This window comes from Macrosteles quadrilineatus, unplaced genomic scaffold (assembly GCF_028750875.1).
Source record: "Macrosteles quadrilineatus isolate MER2022 unplaced genomic scaffold, UCM_ALF_1.0 Scaffold_5__1_contigs__length_97177068, whole genome shotgun sequence".
NCBI lineage: Eukaryota > Metazoa > Arthropoda > Insecta > Hemiptera > Cicadellidae > Macrosteles > Macrosteles quadrilineatus.
In genome coordinates this window covers 72,897,171-72,916,445 of record NW_026542598.1, presented here as the reverse complement: position 1 = coordinate 72,916,445, position 19,275 = coordinate 72,897,171, and the positions used below count along the sequence as shown (strand labels likewise).

The 19,275-nt window shown below is 32.6% G+C and overlaps 1 protein-coding gene across 1 annotated transcript in view; it reads right to left on the bottom strand.

The window, feature by feature from the left end:
• Positions 1-19,275, bottom strand: part of LOC128993926 (E3 ubiquitin-protein ligase MYCBP2-like) — a 572,029-nt gene that overhangs the window by 203,168 nt on the left and 349,586 nt on the right. The gene's annotated exons all lie outside the window — the stretch shown is intronic.

Sequence of the window (19,275 nt, the reverse complement as noted above, 5' to 3'; positions counted from 1 at the left end):
GAATGAAATAATTTCAATAAAGTTCAATTATGTTTTGATCTTCCGGCACTGTTGATTAAGCGAAACCGAACTTGTATTTTACCGTATTTTGTTAGTTGCATTAGATCAAATTCCCAATGTGTCAATCGCTTTAATATGGACCACGTTTTTAGCTCGGACTGTATTATTTGACTTACTGGGACTTTTGATCTACAGACCCTGCAAACATTGTAGTTTTTGATCTAGCGGCACAGGTATAAATTATTTGATCTTCCGGCACTGTTGACTTCCAGCAACATTCCCGATTAAGACCGAAACACCCCAGTGAGTCGGTTACACAATCGGCTGTATAGTTATATCAATTTATATTTTAGAGTTTAAATGTACCACAACATACAGTACTAAACTTTAATGTAAATCGTTCAAGTTGTAAACATTAAATTTGATTTTCCCGTTATGTTATGGTGCTTTATAAGGGAAATCTACATTAAGCCAGGAGATATCATGCATACCTTACCATTTCCTCACTGAAGTGACCCACATACAAAAGTTCATAGGAACGGATGGTGTTTTTTGCCTCTGGGGACGTCAAAAAAAAAGTAAATCGGTCCTTAGTCTTGCGATGTGACCTGAGGTAATATTAATAGCTTACTCACTATTTCACATAATTTAAAATGTATATGCCTCATAATTTTTACCCAGACCCAGTCGTGTTGTGTATTTAAAGTCAGTTTTGAGAACAGTGACTTTTAGAATTTGAACTTAGTTTTTCATAAAAAAAATGTTAAAAAAATATGTTTTGCGAATACGTGAAACAAGTCTATCGGGCTGATTAATACCCAGCCAAGTGCACGTGCGTCATAGCTCATCCCAATTAAAATGTCATTTACAACACCTGTTACCTTCAAAGTTAACAGTTTACCACTAAGTAAGAAGCATTCGTTCACCTACCCAACGCAACATGAACATTTTTGTGGCTTTTCTGGTGTTATTGAGTAAGTAGTCTGCTTTATCTTACGATTTGGGTAAATGGAATTATCTAGGATAAAACTATATATATATATAGGTTTTTTAACTAGGTTTTGCCAAACAACATGACAACAACATAGACAGAAAAAATGTACCAATATCATGTTCATACCCGCAGCCTATATTTTTGTATCAGTCTTCTGATTATTTATACCGTCTGGTACATTTAATAAATGAAATATTGGGGGTTTATACTGTTTACTGTGGTTTTTAGCTTAGTCGGCAGGTTTGCTGCGGCGGGTGTCTTTTCTTTTTTGATGCCTTGCTTCCCTGAGGTTACAGTTCGTTTAGTGTCTATACATTTTTAAGTCATTATAGTCGTGTTTATGCTTAACAGTTTCTCTTATACAGGGTGTCCCGGAACTCTCTACCAATATTTTAGGGCATTGCTCCTGGGTAAGAAACATACCTAAATATCATATTTAAATTGTCCGGAAGTCCTTAGTTACTCACACAGCCGCCATTTTGTTTTTCTTTAAGTTATTAATTTTTTTCTAAAGAATGGTTAAACATACGAAATGGAAACTTTGCACAAACATTTATGACAACTAGACAAAGCTACAAAAAATTATAACGATTATTAAAATTCATAAAATAAAATGGCGGCCATTTAAACATTTTATAAAATCAACGGTTTTTGAGTTATTTAAGAAACAAAATTTTCTTATTCTTATTCTATAAGTAGCAACTCAGTGGCGGTGACTCTGAAATGTTAGTCTTTGAGTCGAACATGGCTGATTCGAGCTCAGTCCCTTTGCGCATGAGATTACCGTCATCATAAAAAGAAATAGTAGTGCTGTCTTCAGGGAATTTCATTTAAACTTCAAAGAATATATGGGAATAAGCTATTATTACCGTAGTACTATTATTATCGTATTATTATCGTACTATTATTGCCGTAACCAAGTACTCATGGTAAGACATGGACCCGGAACCGATTTAATTTTTTGTTTTGAGGTCTCGAGAGGCCGAAAACATCATCCGTTTAAATTCATATACAGTATATATATATGTGTGTCCGTTAGCACGATAACTCAAGCAAAGTTATCCGATTTTCATGAAATTTGGTACAAACGTGTAAACCTACATTTATTCGAACGAGTTCGCGCAAACCAGCATGATAGGACTATGGGAACGGGGGTTTATAAAACTGCTTGCGGTTGGTTTTGATTTTTTCCAGTTAGTTGTCTTGTGGTTACAGTTCGTTTAATGTCTGTCCAATATTGATTTATTGTACTCTTATTTTTGCTAAGCAATTTCTATTATAAATTTTTATCGCTGTGCTTGTGAATCTGGTAGCTTTTTTTCCAAATCTATTATTTATTATTGGATATGGGTTAGGATATTCAACAAAGATTATTTTGTGGGGTGGATTTTTGCTTGGGTTATTACTGTATAGAGATTAGATGAATTAAAACAATGGCTGTAGTTGTGTCAAACATCTATTCGTGTAGCTGATATATTGTTTATAGTTAGGGAGACCTGTGATTTTGATTATGTTTTTAAAATTTGTATTGAATGGTATTTTCTGGTTGTGCAGTATTAATCATACTTAATATTACAAATGTGAATGTTTGTTTGTTTGAAGTTCAATTACGCGGTCGGATTGAGTTAAAGTTTTGTAGGAAGATAGTTTACGTTCCCAATTAACATATAGACATACTCTTATCTCAAATATAATTGAACTAACAGTAGTCTTACATAGCTAAATTACTGTAATAAAAATCTCCGTGTAAAAGATTTTGGAAATATAAATAGTACATTTTTAGTTTTTTAGTGCTCATCAGTACAACGGTAATAAACTGAACTTTCATTTGTATGATATAGAAAGTAAGCTATAACGTGAAATAAACAAGTCGGGGATTGATAGGTTTGCCTTACATGCGATATGAATAATATAAGGCCCAAGATCTGTGGTCAAGCCATCAAGGCGTTATCAGTTCTTGTAACTTATATTAGTTACAACCATAAATATTTACCTGATGAAAATCTCATATAGAAAATTTCTCGTTTTCAGTGCTCACTGTGGCGGCCGTTTCAGGTTTGGAATGTCCCTCCCGCACTAAAGAGGTCGATAGAAATCCTTCTCATGGATTGGAGGGGAATTTTTGCCTTCGATGCCGCAGCGTGATTTTCCGTACAATCAAAAGGATCTGCAATGAAGGCTTAGCGTGTAAAAATATCGAATATGCCTTAGGAAAAAAAAGAATACTTCTGCCGACCAAAAAATCGTCCATAAACGTGATCAAGAGAAACTGGTGATGGTCAGTAGACCATTTTTACAGAAAATGATAATTGCATTAAGAAAGTAAAACATATTTGAGTTTTTAACTGATCTGATCAAGCATTTTTATTTAATTTTACGCCTTCTTTTTGTTATTGAGAACATCTCAACTGTTGTCTTCGACTTAATTATGACGTGTTTGAAATACAGTGATGAATCTATAAATGTTTAAATATAAAAACTATAAACTATAAATGTAAACAATCTGCACAAATGTAAACAAAATAAATGTTGAATATTTAAGGTTTTCAGAAATTTTCACCGAAACAAATATTATACTTAAACATAATATATAAGGTACCAAATAGAAACTCTCCTGGTTATTTTGGTGGTGGAACCACACTGATCGGTAAGAGAATCACAGAGAAATTGGTGAACATACATAGAAAAAAAATCATCGCCACAAACAAATTGAGAACCTCCTCCTTTTGTTGGTAGTGGGGAAGTCGGTTCAAAAATACTAGATTGCCCAGGTTAGCCACCATTTTTATTATAATTCTTTTCGTTAACATTCTCATTAAATAACAATAATTATTAAATTCCTATTTCGTGATGAAAACCTCAAGAAGAATTATAATTATTAGAGCCTTGTAAATGAATTTGATTTGCTTTCTTAAGTGAAAGGAGCCTGTACTAATTTTATTACTCATTTGACTTAGAACTATTAATGTGATTAATCAATAATTATTTGACAATCAAAAATGTACACCTCTCACTTAAGTTATTTATTTTTAAAACACGATCCCGGTTACAACCTGGTCACCAAACCTAAATGTGATATTTTATGCTTAGGTAATAAGACTTTAAGGCTTAACAACTATTTCACTCATATCGAACACCATGTATGCACAGCAGTACAACTAGATAATGCAATAACCAGCAATCCATTGACCTATATTTCTTATACTAGAGGAAAACGTTATACAAATACTGCAAGCTGCATTATCAAATAGCAGTGAAAATAGACCACTTAGTGCACACAGCGGCGCCAAATTTATCTTATGCGACACAACTTCAACTAAACTTGCAATTGGAGTAAATGCATGGTTGCTTGAAATTATTATTGAATTTCTTAGGATATTTATATTTTGGTTGAATAAATTAAACGTAAACTATTTTGTTTTTAACTCAAAACTACTTGATTAAGATGTTATCCTTCATAATGGGACTATAGTAGTGGCGAACTAGCGGTATGACATCACTTGGGGCACGTTTTCCCATAAGAAATAACATGGGATCATTTTTTGGCCACTAAAACCAAAAATCCTGATCTTTGCCTAAATATCCCTATATAATTGTCAAACCTTATTTCTTACTCATTCCCCATAAATATATTCGATATTAAGCTAAAAAAGCTATTTCTTACATTTATTGACCCTTACAAGTGTAAATGTAGAGTAGTGGCGAACTAGCAAAGAGCCATCACTTTAGGCACGTTTTCCCCATAAGAATAACATGGTGAGCTTTTTTTGACCACTTTTTTAAAAATCCAGCTCTCGGCCTATACAAGCCTATATTAATGTTCAATACCATTGTACAACTTCATTACTATTTCAAATCCACATCCATTCACATGTATATTCTCAAAATCATCAACTTGACAGTGCGAGCTTTGTACGTGCTCCCGGCTCATGGCGCGCTCCCGGTCATGCTCCCGCTTCTTGCCTCTAGTGGTGGGGCTGTGAAATGGTATCCTTTGCGGAAATCCATGAATTCTGGCTACTTGGGAATCCAAGCCATTTGACATACAATAAATCACCCTTCCTCCTAATTACCTTTTCTACTAAATACATGTCTTTATACTTGGTCTTTAACAACTCCTCTGTATAGAAGCCTCCCCTGTTTATATTACCATTTTCATCTTTCAAGATATAAGTCACAGGCTTTGTATTCTTTACTTCTGCTATTGTAAATAGCTCCCCTGTCCAATTCGGGGTATATCCTTTACTAAAAACATGTTTATACTTGGAAATTCTCACACTATCACCTACTTTATATCTTGCCTTTTTAACTTGCACTACTTTAGAAGTCAACCTCTCATGCACATATTTACTGTTCTTAATATTCACTTGGTTAGGCTTCATTCCTATAGATCTATGCACCTTATTATTATATTTTCGAATTAACTTTGGTAGTAAATCCAACCATTTATAACTCCCCTGAGCACTAAATTCTCTATATAACCAATTCTTTAAAGTTCTCTGAAACCTCTCTACAATTGCAGCCTTAGTTGTAGAAAATGTGTGATAGTGATTAATATTTAATTTTTTCATTAGTTTGCTAAAATATTGATTAAAAAATTCTTTTCCATTGTCAGATTGAATGTTTTTAACCCCCTTGGGTAGAATGGTTTTAATGGCTTCTGTAACCACCAACCCTGTCTTATTCTTTAGTGGAGCAGCATAAGCTTTTTTAGAAAATGTATCTATTAAAGTTAAAATATATTTATTGCCAGAATTCTCTCTAGCATAGTTTTGCATATCAATTAAATCTATTTGTACAGTTTCGTTTATACCTAATACTTTAAAAGACCTTCTAATGAAATTCTTTCTTGCAGGCTTATGAAGTTCGTATGCAATTTCATTCATTTTTTATAACATCATTCTTTCCTTGTACTGTAAATATATTACCATTAGCCCCAATCAATAGATTATCTTCCATTCTTTTAAATACATAGTTTTCTGGTATATATGGTCTATTATCTATATACTTAAATCCGCTCAAAGATGTAGGGTCGGCAACTAATAAATCAGGATTGTATTCCATCAAATTAAATTTTCTTCCTGCATATACAAATTTTGATCCATCATAATACATAGCTTGTGACATTAAACAAATATCATCTAAATATTCCCCCATTGGTAGATTTCTTATATATTGTTTTTTGGCATCCCAACATTTTTCTTTTTTATCAAAAGTTATAGTCTGTTCTTTTGTAACACAGTCAGTGTCATCAATGGCAGGTTTAACACATACTAACCTTTTATTATTAAAATCCCAATAGCCTGCTTCCATTTTTGGAACTTGTGAAACATTCACAGCATCTTTACTATCTGTACCTTCCATTAAATCGCTAAGTTTCTGTTTCTTAGCATTCCAAACACCATTCTCTGATTCTAAAAATTCATAATTATTATCGTCTTGTACAAATTTACAATCTTCTTTTCGTATTAAAGTCTGTTGTAAAGTGGGCACATCATCTAAACTTTCACCCTTTTCCACATTAGTAATTTTCTGTTTCTTAGCATTCCAAACACCATTTTCTGATTCTAAAAATTCAAAATTATTATTGTCTTGTACAAATGTACCACCATCTTTACGTATTAAAGTCTGTTGTAAAGTGGGCACATCATCTAAACTTTCACCCTTTTCCACATTAGTAATTTTCTGTTTTTTAGCATTCCAATTTTTATTCTTAGATTCTAAAAACTCATATTTAGTTTTACCTTGTAAAAATATATCACCTTTTCTAGTTAATGTCTGACCCAAAGTTGATACATCATCTACAAACTCCCCATCTTTAACATTACCAATTTTACGGTTTAAACAATTCCAACTATCGTCTTGTAAATTTAAAGTAGGTTCATTACTAGCCCTGGGTTCTGCAGGCTTATTATATGGATTATATAAACGATAAAATTTATCTATAAACATATTTTTATTTAATAAATAATTCCACTTTCTCTCAATTCCTCAATAATGGAATCTATTTCATTATCCACTCCTGAGTTACCGGCTTGGCGACTTAGCCAAAGAAGTCTTAACCTATCTACAAGCTCATTAGGATCATCCCAATAAATATAGTCTATTTTATTACCAGTCACTTGTCTCAAACCTTCACCAACAGATTTAAAAAGAGGTTTAATTATATTAAGATATTTAGTATGTCTATTACTTGAAATTGGTGCACCATCTTTGTAACTCTTTAAATGTCCATTTGTAGCTTCTAAAATGTCTTTATAATTTTGCAAATCAGCCTGAGTATAATCCTCAGGTTCTTTTAAAGTTAACAACTGCCACAAGCCTTTTGTCCCCTTGTAGGTTTTATTTGCAACTGTAACATCATCATTGGCAATATCAACTTCCTTATTTCCAATAAAAAATTTATTTGCTTCTCGTCTAATACCATATGTAGTGTCTGTCATACTACTTTTACTGAGGTAATTTCCTAAATAGTCTGATGCTAAAAGACCAAAATCTAATTTCTGTGGAGTGGATGGTTGTAATGGTTGTAATGGTTGTAATCTTGGTATCATTGATATTCTAGATGGAGTCATTGGTAGAATCTCCATTCGAGGCCTCTCTGATGTGATTTTTTTTAATTCTTTTAATGGCTCTATTAAAGGTTGGAATGTTTGGAACCTCTCTTCAGCCTCTAGAAACTTGCCACGTTTTAAAGCTCTATATTTCTCTCGTATTTGATTTGCAGAGTCAACCAATTCTTGTTGAATGTTTTTCATCTTTTATTTACATTTTATTTATCTCATTTGACAAAGGATTGTACTCAAACACTTTATCATGTATTATCAAACAATATGCAGATGTATTTGCTGGTACATTTTCTGCAGTTTCAATCTCTAATTTAATATCAACAATTCCTTCCTTCACTGTTTCGTTCTGTCTAGAACAGTCTATTACAATTAGTGGATATTTCTTCATAAACTCAGCCCTACTAATCATAGGATCTGGGATAGTATTATAGTAAGTCTCTCTAAACCTCATAAACATCTCATAAGCTTTAGAGACATCTCCATTTTCAAAGTCGAGATTTAAATCACTATAAGGATAATATTCAGAGTTTAAAAATACTTTGAGATTTTTTAATTTACAGTGATCAAATTCATCAGATCTTTTTCGTGCACTATTATCCCTAGCTGTTTGGAAACCAAATATAATACACCTAGGCTTCTCCAAACTTGAAGACGTCTTTACTGACCATGTATGTCTTGTAGTATTGGGATATGATGGAAGTTCATGCAGCTCTAAGCTTCTAAATGCAATTTGCAAATTTTTATTTTGCAATAACATCTTTTGTAATTGTAACTTCTCTCCATCTGATGGTATCACATGTGGCATCACCCATTGAATTGAGTTAAGTGTAATTTTAGGAATCAAATCAGCAGTGCCACTGGCTGGAGCACTAGTGGTTGTTAATATACAATTCAAATCATTTTTAGATCTTTTCAACACCAATTCTTGTTTGACATTTACTAATACCTTATTAAAATCCTCAAATACACCCATTAACAGTTCTAATGGTAAACAAGTACTAAACTTGCCACCTTTATGGAACTCTTTTAAATTTGTGTCAGAATCAAATGCCACATTTGACAATTTAATTGTTTTATTGTAAGAGCTCAATATTTTCATAAGACTAGAAATTCCTGGGTTTCTTACAATGTCTATTTCTTTACCTGCAACTTCGTATCTAATTTCATCAAATAAGAATGCAAATGCATTATTTATAAAATGACCTTTATCATGATTTTCAATTTCTCCCTTAATATACAGATAACTCCTACATGGGAGAGTTAGCAAATCTTGATTATTAATACATATTCGAATTTCATCAGAATGATTTATTGCCAAAGTGTTGTGGGGAACATAGGAGTGATTTGTAATTTTAACCACACTATCGTCGAATTGGGATTTCCCTGTAACGTCTAGAAAATCTTCCATTTTTATTAATAGAAAATTTTAACTTTAGTCCTATTGATTTTAGGAACCTAGCATTTTGTACACTTATAGATAAATTCTTATAAATTCTCATATCTTTTTTATATGACAAGTAATTGTAGTTTCTTCTCCGTTAAAGTCAATTGCCTTGTCATGTTGATCGGCAAATGTAATACTGACAACATCTAAACTTCTCTTATTTACAGGAAAATATATAATATTTCTTGGAACTTCAATAATTTTGTAGCCAGGAGGAGCTTCTAGATAAAAGCTATGTATGGTGTGTGATTTGTTGCCATTTAAATAGGACCCGTTTGCAATATTATATTTTACTCTAATCACATTTACATTATTAATGTTTATTTTATTTGTAGATTCAAACTGAACACCAGGAGTAGAAACACCTTTAAATCCTAATAAAATAGACCCTAAACATGGTTTTGTAAAATCAAACACGTGGCTAGAAAGTAATGTCGCTTTCATAGTTTTATTATTAGCTGTAAGGAAAAAGTCTGGGATTTGCTTTTGAATTTCCTTTGCAAGCTCAACCACCTCATATGTTCCTTCAGAAATTTCTATTGTAACTGGAGCATTGTGGTCATAATAGAAAACATCATCACCTTCTCTAATGGTTAATTTGTTGCCTTTAAGTTGATTTCATTTTGGAATAAGCCCTTTGAATAAAAGTTTGGATTTAGTATTAATTAATGCTTCTCCATTTTTATCTTCTATAACTTTAAGTTTTCCATTTAATAACTGGTTTAAATCATCAACTGAGATCTCTCCTTTTGGTAATGTCATTTTCTCTACTTTGTAATATGTTAAAGTATTTAGTGGTTTTTTAACATTAAATATGGAATTATAACTTTGAAAATCTACCAATCCAATTACATAATCATCATTTAATTCTATGGGAGGAAAGAATACTGACTTTAGCTCTGGCTCTGTACCCGAAAATGTTATAGTAAATGAATCCATTTTTATAAAGAAATATTTTTTATGAATGATAAACATAAAATTCCACAAATAGAACTATTTAAATCTTGTATTTGATCGGTTGTATAGTAGATTTTATATCCCTCAAAATATTTAATTACTTCTTTTGGAGGTTGGATTCCAAATGGGTCAAAATAAATTACAATATCTTTATTTTTACGATAAGCTGTCCAATGTGTGCCAGATGAACTGTCTAAATTAACTATTCCGCACTCTTTTACTCTTGGTGTTAGATTTTTTAGCTCGTTTTTTAGGTACACCCCCCTGAAGTGAGGCATGTCTTTTGCGGCCTCTAACAGCTGGTAGTTGTCCATCTTTTTTATTAAATTTTAATCCCATTCCCATCTTTGCTTTTGCCTTCATCAAATTTGTCACAGCATAAGCAGCAGCTCTTTCGGCAAGACTTGCGTCCTTGGCCGTTACTCTAGTCCAAGCTAAGTCTGCTAATCTCATGTCTGCTTTGTTCCGAGCAGCAGTATCGGAATTATTCATGTAGAATATGTCATGCTCTTTACAATAAGAGTCTAGTTTATTTTTTGGAGGTACATTTTTAGCTATATTCTCACGTACATTCCTTCCAGGTCCACAGTACTGATATGATGGTATGTGAAGTGGGAATGGAAGGTTATTTATAAGAGTATTCAATAACCCTCGATCCCTGTAAGGTTTTAGGAATAACCCTTTGCCCTTTTTACATGTTTTCTTATTATCATTTTTTACCATTTTTATTATATAAAAAATGTCTTTTATTAAACAAAAACATAAATTTAAAATAGTACATACTAAGGAAAATATACCAAAGAAGTTGGGTCTATTTCCTACCAATATTCGATGTGTTATTTGTGGTCCAAGTGGAAGTGGGAAGACGGTTGTAATTTATAACTTAATTGTAAGAAAGGAAGGATTAAAATTTACAAACTTATATTTAATATCTAAATCTTTAGAACAAGAAAAATATAAAAAAATAATTGAAATATTTAGTTTGTGTGATGAAGTGAAATTACACACGTTTACTGACTGTGAAATCACACCAAATGATGTAAAATCACAGTCAGTTGTTGTATTTGATGACATAAATAGTCAAAATATTACACAATTTTTCTCAATGGGTCGACATAAAAATATTAACTGTTTTTACTTGTGTCAATCTTACAGCAAAGTACACAAACATTTACGTGATAATGTAAATTTCCTTATATTATTTAAACAAGATGATTTAAATTTAAAACATGTATACAACAATCATGTTGGTAATGACTTTTCATTTAACCAATTTAAAAATCTCTGTCATCAATGTTGGGATAAAACTAAATATGGCTTTTTCGTAATAGACAAAGGCAGGTCAAAGAATAATGGCAAATATAGATTTATGTTTGAACAATTCTATCAAGAGGATGGTAAGGGTAAATAAATAAAAGACTGGAGTTTTTTTAACATTTACATTTATTATATATCTACACATACAATTTATGTTTGATCAATTTTATAATGACCAAGCGCAAGAGTATTGATGCCATCTTCCAGAATAAACCTCTTGTCATCGTCAAAGGATAGTTCTTTCTTGTTCATGGTCAAGGTTTGAAGATGATGATTTGTAGATTTAACTCTTGTCACATTCTCATAGTAATCTTGCCCAGTTGCAAGACAGTTCAAATAATGTTGATGTCTAAGGAGATGTTTAACTGTGGCACCATCAGCTCCTTTAGCTTTCTTCACCTCTAAAGCTTGCTTGTCTTCTTCATATAACCATTTTAGAGGAATATAAGAATATAACTTTGGTCTTAAACCACAATATTCATACATAATATGACCATCTAATTCATCTTTAAACTTGCCTGTGACTTTTTTATTTTTATCAGAGTATAAGAAATGGTCTTTACTATATCCAGAGGTATCAAAATAGTGCAAGTCACATTCTATTTCCTTGTAAAAGTCCTCTGTAACTATAGCATACATTAAAGAATCTGTATCAGTCATAAGAAATCTTTTGTTCTTAAATTTTGACATATAATTATAGTGGAAATCATACATTATTACTTTACTAATATCCAAAATGGTCATTCCTAAATATATAGGTTTATTAAACTTAACAACTAATTTATTTAAATGTATAGCATGTAAATTGTTATCGAACTTTTTGCTACAGTCAAACCTTGGATTAGTGACATATTTTGTTAATAGTGACTCATCCTTGAGATATATGTCACGAAACTTTCGTTGATTCATAATTGTTCGACCAAAGAGACTATTATTTAACAATTTGTAAAAGTCTTTTTCGAAATCATTTTTAGCCCATTTTCGTTTTTCAATATTAAAATTAATATAGGGCGCAAGCCATTTAGACTGTCTAAATTTTAAAATTCTGTGGTATTTTGTAACAACCAAACCTAATTCCTCATATTTTTGTAATGCTTTATAATGTAATATATATTTAGTTTTGTCATTTAAATTTGGTATTAATTTGCCATTCATTTTCTCTGGTGCTAATGGATAGTCATTATGTAAATCATGTAAGCTTTTTCATCATATTTTAAATCAACTTCTAAAATGTATCCAAACTCATCATTTTGATTGTATTTGTAGTCTATCTCATTAGTCCAGCGGAATCCATCCACAGGCAGTGGCTCACACATTGCTGTAGAGTATAGCAAGTTACAGTCTAAATATATTAAATACACACTCTCTTGATTGGGGTCATAGTGTTCACCCATATCTCTATTATTGGCTTTAGCATAACGTGTGGAAATCATACTGACTCCTCCTCTGATTGCACTTTCTATGAACAAATGCATGTCAATATCTTGAAATAATTGTAATTTTATACCAGTCATTCTAAGACAGGCCTCCCATGTTAGTCCTGGAAGTGAATACATATGTACAGGGTCAAGTTTGTAATCTTTTAAACACAGGTCTCTAAATGTCTCAAAGACATCAGCCAGTAGCAATACATCTGTTTTAAGATATAAATCATGATATTCTTGCAAATTATTTATATTAAAATGGGTCCAGACATTTTTAGCATGTTCGTATTCGTTGGATGAGATATGTTCTTTAGTTAGAGTGCTATAGAATGATTCAATTGGGGGTAGAGACTCTGCAAACTTATCTGGTCCTGTCATGTATTCATAGGGAAATACGCCTTTACGTTGTAGTAGTGGATTGTCTATGAATCTAAATGTATTTAAATTGGAAGCTAATTTGTATAATGGAAGGGACAGAAAGTTATAGGAATCTAAAAATACTAAATCATCAACTGAGAATGAAATGTACTTTTCCATATCCTTGGCTATGCAATTTAATTTACGATCTAACTTTGCATATTTTCCCAAGTGTTGCATTATTAAATGACCATCATAATTTTTTAAGTTATGGAAGAATACTGGGATTTTCTTTGTTATTTTATAGTTTAAATTACAATCATTGTGGGCAGCTCCACGGTATTGACCAGATGAATGACAATGATCTCTCACCCTATCAAAATATAAGGGCTTTTCACAAATGTGACAATGAGTTGAGTTTTGGAAAGATACCTCTTGCTCACGAGTCATTACTAGGGGAATATATATATCGCCATTTGACGTTTAATGAAGTCATAAGTCTCAAATAACTTTTTGAAAAACACATCCATAACATTTGCACCACTATATAACTCTTCAGAAATAATTTTTGAATCTTTTACTACGACAAATGCAAATCCCGAAGGTGTATGTATATTAGAGTTTATAAAGCATTCAAAATCTGCATAAATTACATATGGGGCTTTAAGTTGATATTTATAATTTTTAAATTGTAATGTATCTTGTTTAGACATTTCCACTCGTTGGGCATCAAAGTTTTTACAATTATGTTGCGTGACGTTCTAATATATCATTAGTGTAAAAATGTTGCAAACACAACTTGCAAAAATGCTTCTTATGGTCATATTTTGTAGAGTGGAACATTAACATATTAAAATCACGAATTAAACAGTAATGTGATTTACGACCTTCTTGTAATAATAATAAATCGATGTGAGTATTTCTATTTAGTTTGGTTGTTCTTAATGGATATATGCATTTCTGGTCTTCAACTCCAAATACATTAACACTTATATTATTTTGTGTTTCAAATTTATCTATATCAGATATTTTTACGGGAAACTTTATGTTTGTCATATTCAGCTGACTTTCATGTGGTACATAATTGGAGACTCTATTAGCATTTTCATTAGAGTTCCTTGGATATAAAGCTGCTAATATCGACCAAAGGAAGCATTTATTATCAGCATTTTTTATATTTAGAACTGCCTTTGTCAATTTAATACTTTCTGGTGTGGGGATATATGACTTTGGAGTTAGGGGCTTATACTTGTAAACATGCAGCTGCCAATATTTAGTATGGTCATATATCCATCCACTGCCTTGGGCTTGATATTTGTGTATGGATGCATCAATCTTTAAAAGTGCATTTTCAATTTGAGGCTTTAAATCTCTCTTCTCAATAGTTAAGGTAGTAAGGCTTCTAAAATCTGCAATACATTCTTTTTCATTGACTAATTGTCCATTTTGATCCATTGAATATTTTATAAATTTGATTCTCCTTACTAAAGTCCATTTTATCGGCAGAGGACAAGACTGAAGAGTATTTTTCAGGTCAGCTCTAATCGATTCACCGACAAATTTAATCATTGTATATGGACATTTGATGCACGAATTGGCGTGTCTTTTAAAATGTCCAACAACATTCGTTTTACAGAAATTACAAGTCTTGTGATTTTGTAATATATGTGATTTTAAAGCCGCGTTATTATCACAGATTAAATTGCAAACTTTGCACAGTTTCACCTTCATTTGATGAATTACCTTGTAGTGGCGAATCAGGTTACTTTTGGTGGAGAGCGACACGGAGCAGTGTTGACAGGTGGGCCTCATGGTCCAGAATGAAATATCACCCGAATGTCACTTCTATTTATAGATTTTTCAAAAATTTAAAAGATTTTTTACCAGAAATTGTGAAATTTTCAAAATTTTTAGCTAGAAATTAAAAAATTTTAAACAATTTAACTATAAATTACTTCAACAGGAGGTCACCCACCCAAGGCTTAATCAAGAGCTACCACTAGAGACGAGAAAACCGACCATGAGTCGGGAGCGAGAAGCCTGACCATAGGTCGGGAGCATGACCGGGAGCGCGCCATGAGCCGGGAGCACGTACAAAGCTCGCACTGTCAAGTTGATGATTTTGAGAATATACATGTGAATGGATGTGGATTTGAAATAGTAATGAAGTTGTACAATGGTATTGAACATTAATATAGGCTTGTATAGGCCGAGAGCTGGATTTTTAAAAAAGTGGTCAAAAAAAGCTCACCATGTTATTCTTATGGGGAAAACGTGCCTAAAGTGATGGCTCTTTGCTAGTTCGCCACTACTCTACATTTACACTTGTAAGGGTCAATAAATGTAAGAAATAGCTTTTTTAGCTTAATATCGAATATATTTATGGGGAATGAGTAAGAAATAAGGTTTGACAATTATATAGGGATATTTAGGCAAAGATCAGGATTTTTGGTTTTAGTGGCCAAAAAATGATCCCATGTTATTTCTTATGGGAAAACGTGCCCCAAGTGATGTCATACCGCTAGTTCGCCACTACTGACTATCTATTATATTATTAAAGTGATACAATCAAATTTTATGTAAATGGTTAAGGTCATTTACCAAATAAAAATATAGGCATATGGCACATCAAAATAAAGCATAGAGTGTGTAGATTTGCCGAAAAGTATTGATATGGACTAATTTCCTAAGGGCTCTGCCCCACAGGCTGATTTCCAAAGAGCTAAGCCTGGCAAGCTTCTAATGTTAGTGCTGCCGGCGGGATTTGAACCCGGAACATTCGGATTATCAGCCCGCATCGCTATCTACTGCGCCACCGAGGCCGATGGCTTAAAACCGCATCGTTGCGGTATTGGTGTTCCCTCAAAGTGACGTCAGCAGTTAGTGACGTCAAACGGCACCTGAGAAATCTTCCGTGTGCCGTTTCGCAATGAACTGGTGTTTGTTTATTTACTCGAAAAAGATGTTTGTGACGCTTTATGTAGATTGAGGAGGGTTATGTTTGGTTTTAAAGTGAGGTTGTATACGTTTTGTTTGGTAAAGTATTGCTCAAATTTTAATTTTTTAATTTATATAGTAAGCTACATGTGAAGAGGCTTGACTATTGAAGAATTATGGTAAACATGTCATTCATGAATTATCAAAATGAAGCAATTGATGCTATTGCTACACTAAGGTATGTTGTCATATTCTTATGGATCTATTAACATCAAAGGGGTTTGAAAGTAAACAGGTTTACGATTTTAAATCAATTTATATTTTCAAACTAAATCATAGAGTTGCTGTATTTTAAAACACACATCAGCACTACTTTAATAGCTCTCTAGGTCACATTTTTTCCCGTTGCAAAGCACGGGTACAGCAGCTTGTTTTCAAAAATTGGAATACTTCTTAATTACAGCGCAACTACAAACGCTACGTAGCATAAACAAGGCAAATAATATTCCCCAGAAGCAGTGGCTTTTACTCAATAGTTTTCGACCTGAGGTGGGTAGACGCGGTTGAAGTCGTTGGAGGTCTAAATCCATACAGTTTTGAATGTGCAGCAAATTATTAAACAATGGATCACGTAGTTAATGAGTGTTGTCTTATTAATTTCCCTTGAATATTTTGGTCAGAAAATTAACGGGGAAATAACCATTATCAAGCGCAAAAACCCAACAGTTTTCAGATAAGAAGGGTAGGCGTTGTTGAAAGTCTTAATATGGGCAGGCAGATGATCGGTTGATCGGTTTAGTGGAAGTTAAAGCAAAGTTTTCAACTATGGAGAATTTAGAGAATGACACCAATGGATTTGATCTAAACCCCTAGGACGAAAAATATATACATATATACTATACCTTTAGTAGTAATTATCTTCAAATTTTTATGACAGGAAACTATGTAAGCCTCACGATATTTATTCACTGATTGAGAAATAAGGTTAACGGTTTTTCAATTCCGTTAATCAACCATTAAAAATATGTAGATGATGACGTCATATTGTCAGAGTGATGATGGTTTGTTTAAGTGATACTGTATAAACTGTAGTCCACAGTAATAGCAGGGAGCAGGTGCGATTCCTACAGACAAATGTGATGACCAACCTCTACAACAACTAATCTCCCCTGACAAAGCAGCGGCTGCTGTGTATAGATTAAAGAGGCTTTCCGTTTGAATAACTAGTGAAAACTTGCTTGACGTAGTCATAGTGACTTAAAACATATTGTTACTTTTTAGATAAAGATATGTATTATTACGGTAGATTCTCAATGTAGAGTTAGAAAGATTTTCTTTAATTTTGCATGTGCTTAATTATTTTATTCACAAATTCTATATCTAAAATATTCAAAGCTTCAATGCTATTTTTCCTGTGTAATTGCTTGTTCTAAGTGAACACAAAAACTACGAAATCGATTAGACTAATTAGACTGAAAACAGAACTTAATTTTTTGTTTTTTGCCCATCATAATATACCCGATGGGCAATCAAGTTCCAAAGTGGATCTTTTAGAAGTAAAACAGGCCTCGATGCCAACATAAGAAACCTCTCAATGTTAACGATATTTAAAAAAAAATACTTCTCCCGCGCAACTGATTAAAGTATTTGAAAGATAATATTACAAATCTATGCCCGTTCACGTATTTTCTATAAATATTTCCAAAAAACAGGCTTTGAAAGGAATCATTGTATTCGGGAATAAAAAAACATCATGCATTTGATTTGAACTCGAAAGAAAAAAATCGCTACTCAATCTTAACAATAATAGCCTAAAGTGAACACAAAGTGACGTAGAAAAGTGTTGTACTACAGGTGTCTGTTTACAAATATCTGCAGCGAGGAACAAGAATTAGAGAACGACCCTTTAAAACACGGAATTTCCTTTCTCTCTTAAACGGGGAGAGCTTTCCTTTCTCTCCGAGTATTATTTACTCACCTCCGCAATAATATAACGTTTCCACTCTGTTGAAAAGATTTCTTCATGTCTTTTCTTGGAAAAGAGTAACTCGCAGAATGACTGTATTTGCAAGGTAACTTAATATTTTAGATAGAACAGCCGCTAAAACAAAACACCCGAGTTTTAACGAAACGTTTTTCATCACTTTGTTAGGCAATATAAATTTTATTGTAACAACTTCTTAACTTATTGTAATTAACTTCTTGATTAGCATTTTTCGTCTTAGCTACAGCATAAAAATGTAATAAAACACGTCTTGTAACAATTTCCAAATATTTTTACTTATGTCGTTATAATTTACAAGACACCTATATAACGTTATTATCTCGATCGATTTCGATGAAGTTTGACTAGTCGAAATTGATCGCCAAAGAACATACATAATTTTATGTTTTATTGTCTTGTCAATGTTCAGTGAAAAACAATATACTGTATGTCGAAACATTGAAATTAGTATTTTGTTAATAAAAAGCACATGTTACCTCAGTTGTGTAAATTAATATGAAACATTGAGAGACTTCGAATTTAAATTACTTACACTCTCATGACTTGATTATATAATTGTAGTGGTTTGATATGTTACTATTCTGACATTTGCATACATTTATGCTATTCTAAGGGGTATTGAAGAAGAATTAGCATATAGATGCATTCAACAAACCTATGCATACGATTTCATGTCTGATAATATGGATGTTTAGGTTCTGGTAAAGAATATTGATCCTTCATAATATATTGTTTTACACTGTTTAATTTTGGGAAAACAATTTCTGTGTTAGCCGATTGGCTATTATAATGCCTGCCTTCAATTCTTGAGATTGATGGTTCGATTCTGATCAATCCTGAATTCTTGGCCCAGATCCTATTGGTCATTTTAAAATACACCAATTACTCCACACAACAAGAGGTCCATGTTAGATAGTAACCGGACCAGGTTTAGGAACGTTGCCCAGAAACACATACAAATTTAATATTTTATATCTAACTACCCCTAGAAAATGTCAACTGCTTACTACATTTTCTTCCTAAAAACAACCACGGAAATATATATATATATATATATATAACACACTCAGACAGCTCTCTATTGCCTACATAGCTCCATTATGTGAGCGCCCGTCAGCTTAGAAGCTCTTTGAGCTGTGCGGAGGCTTAGCCGCGCAAGGTTTTATGCTTGTAATAAGGCTTCAAAGGCACAGAATTACTCGAGGATTTGCAGGTCCTCTACCCTGCTAATGATATTTCGAATAAGAGACTTGCTGATGAAGTGGATTTAC